This window comes from Diabrotica undecimpunctata, chromosome 1, assembly GCF_040954645.1.
Source record: "Diabrotica undecimpunctata isolate CICGRU chromosome 1, icDiaUnde3, whole genome shotgun sequence".
Classification (NCBI taxonomy): Eukaryota; Metazoa; Arthropoda; class Insecta; order Coleoptera; family Chrysomelidae; genus Diabrotica; species Diabrotica undecimpunctata.
In genome coordinates, this window is record NC_092803.1 from 168774096 (window position 1) to 168777646 (window position 3551).

Here is a 3551-nt window from a genome sequence, read left to right on the forward strand (position 1 = left end):
CACCTGCTTCAAACTTCTCTCCAAAATATTTGTTTATTATTCTCCAATATTGCAACTAGGTATGTGCAGACTTTTTATATTCTTTTCATAGATTCAATTACTCTTATAACAGCTTTACTCCCAGAACTCTTCTATTAGCTAACTCTTCAAAGAAGCTCCAAATTTTTAATCTATCAGTTTTCCCCTTCAAAAGTGATAATTCTGATCCAACTTTGTAATACTTTCGACTTCAGCTTTTGTATTGTGTTTAGTGTTACATTATCTGCATGCATTAGATAACTTAATACCATTATACCTTGTGACTTTTTCTGAATTGATTTGTTATCTTATTTTGTGACTGTATATGTTATTTTTTTTTTGTAATCATACTATTCATATATTCTTCTTCCAAATCAGTTTATTGTATTAACTACATTTATAGCACTGTAAATAATACTTGTAAAATGTTGTAAATAAAATGATATATTTTTAGTAGCTTTTGTTTTATTAAAATTAATTATTTTACAGAGGAAAGTGTGTTTATAAGCCAAATAAGAAAAGTTTGTAAATATAACATAAATATTAATGAACCAAAATATATACAAGTATCATCATTCTATTTGCCTTTTCGCCACATTAATAGATGTTCCACTTTTTATCTAAAGGAATTGTAGGGTATTGAATTGAAATGGGTATAACTCCTAAATTTCCTAGTTGCTGAGTAATTACCTAAAATATTTATATGTAGTTTTCAAAGAACTAATAATCTTTACTAAAACCTACTTCATCACATTCCCTACTCATGCGAAAATGCTTTACAAAAAGATCTCCCATATATTATTGGTGAATGGTTTCCTCATAAAAATTTTGATTAGGAGGCACTTGAGCTCTCTCAACATTATTTAGCTCTAATTCTTCATTTTTTGTGTCAACTGATCCACAACATTTCCAATTAGCTGGATATTATTTTCCTCGTCCGCAAGTTCTTCCACTAATACTCTAATTATGTCATTCCTTTCTATATTCCTATTATATGAATGTGACGTAAAGTTAAATAATATTTAAAAGTCAAGCTAAATTGGTAATCTACTCAGTGTTGCCAACCTTCTTTTAAGCTTTTTCCCTCAACTTGCCTTAAAAATTCCCACTTTTATGAAAAAATTCCCTCCCGTTTACAAAATGGGTTTTATAACAGAAATATAAGAATGTGTATATTAAGCCACGTTATGTTCAGCAAAAAAACACTTAATTTTATTTCGGCGCCTTTCACGGCATTTTGGTGTTTTAAAGAAGTATTACCAGTTGCCAAAAACGAGGAAATACTTGAAATAATATATAGCAGTCATTTTTTTAAATGTTTCTTACCTGCAGCATGTTTTGCAGTTTTCACTTTTGTTACATAAAATGCATTACACACTTTCCACATACATTTTTTATTATTATGTGGCAAAGCCTTAACCCAGATTTTAAAAGAAGGATCTTCTAACCACTTAACATTAAATGTTTTTTCTCTAAATTTGGTTATTTTATTTTTTTTATTGGATAACTACTACCACTATCACTAAATACACTACTGTTATTATTGTCATTAATTTTTGTTATACTTACACTCTGCTCTAAACTCCAATAATTATTAAGAAGTAACACTTTATACAGAAAGCACAGTATATTTCTTAAAAAGAATTATACTGTGCAGAAAGTACCAAATACGACAAATTCGGTGGGTTTCCCACTTCCACTATAATACAATATTTATTCAAACAACCATAATTGAAATTTTATTTAAGTACCTAATAAATAAAGACGAAATTATTGGGACAAGTTCTACGTCAGCATTAATTAAGTTTTATTATATTTTGATTTAGGGAATAGGTACCTAAAGATCCTAATATTTATATAAAAGTATAGTGATCTGGTTGTGAAATGATTACCCAACCATCATATATTTTAATTTTTGACACTAAGTGCTTGAGATTCTTGAGAGTTATGATTACCGAATGATGTTTTGTTATGATTAAGAATACCGAAATAGGAGAACCTTATGGAACATTTCAATTACTACCAGGGGGTAAAGATATGTTTAATTCTTTTCAAATATTCTTTTGAATTTTTTTAAAACATATTTTACAATTTGCACTGGAGTAAATATTCCCTTTTGAGTTAATTTTTTTTCTTTTTCCCTTTTGAGTCAAAAATTCCCGCAAAAAGGGAAATTTCCCTCCGGTTGGCAACACTGAATCTACTGACAAACGTAAACAAAGAACAAAAATATTTAATTTTTAAAATGACAAATTATTTGACAGATAAGGTAGCGGTAGCGGAATCCAGCAGGTTTTGACTTATGACATTTGGTCCAGCGCTAACCGATGGATTCGGAAGTAGCGGAGCGGTAAACTCCATTCGCTTAGCTCGGGCATATTTTGACAGATTCATTGACGGAAACCTACAACACAACAATTCCTACTTCTCAGTATTAATAGCTCAAGTATACTACAATTGCAGACATCTTTCTTTAAAAAAAAAGAAGAATTATTCTAAATAGTGGAAGTGTATACTAAACCCATCAAATTTTGGGTAGTATATATTTAAAAAATATATTTTAGTCGTTATAATTTAACATAACCATTTATTATATGGTGCAGATAAATAAATATCAATTGTCGGTAATTCGCAAAGTTCTATTTTATTTACTATTTAGTTTGTTTACTATTAATATTGGCTGTGAGTACGTGTGCTTGGTTGTATAGTAATTTCCAGCCACTTTTAGTCTGTCAAAAAGTAACTAACTTCGCAAAAAAATAATTACTAAATTCACTAGACAGTTCGGACTGGGAATAGCGAACCGAGTTTAGCTGCTCCGTCTGCTGAACGCGCCCAATGCATTATACAGTCTGTCCCAAACCCTTCTTTCAGTGCGTCACTAATTTTGACATAACATAGGATTTTAAGAATGTGGAGAATTATTGCATGTCATTTCAGTTAAATTTGACAGTTGCAGGATCGTAATCCCTCTTTTTCTAACTGAAAATAATTTAATAATTTTAATATTAGTCTTTGTTCTTTCTCGATATATCTCTGCATATTTAAAATATTTTTATGACAATAAATACAAAATTAAAATTTCACTGTAAAATGTCTGATAATACTAACCTGGAATGACAATTATTTTATCAGTTGACGTTGTGAAAGTACTGTCAAGATCGAGACCTTCTGCGTCAAATTATATTTATGCGCATCATCGATTGGATATCTATTTAGCGTATTCTAAACTCCAACCAATTATACACCCGTAAGTAGAATTAGCTTTACGATAAATAATTTTCTAAGTTCTATGTATAATAATCACAGACTCACGTTTTTTTCTGTCACTTCTAGCTTGATGTGTTAGAGAGAATTCGATCAACTATAACGCATTGAAAGAAGGGTTTGGGACGAACTATAAAGCGTTTTTATGAAGAACATTTGTTCGGAACACACTGTAACTGTAATCGAACGAAGGTGATATTTTGGCATAAATTGGTAACACTTATTTGACAGTTGCGGTGTTGACACTTTTTGTATTTTATTATTTT

The 3551-nt window shown here is 29.9% G+C and overlaps 1 long non-coding RNA gene across 1 annotated transcript; it reads right to left on the reverse strand.

Moving 5' to 3' along the window:
* Nucleotides 1-211: 211 nt before the first annotated feature.
* On the reverse strand, nucleotides 212-1064 carry LOC140432537 (uncharacterized). The gene is made up of 2 exons (XR_011949813.1): nucleotides 763-1064; nucleotides 212-708 (listed from the first exon to the last, which is right to left on the reverse strand). It is a non-coding gene; the product is annotated as an uncharacterized lncRNA (long non-coding RNA).
* Nucleotides 1065-3551: the final 2487 nt, after the last annotated feature.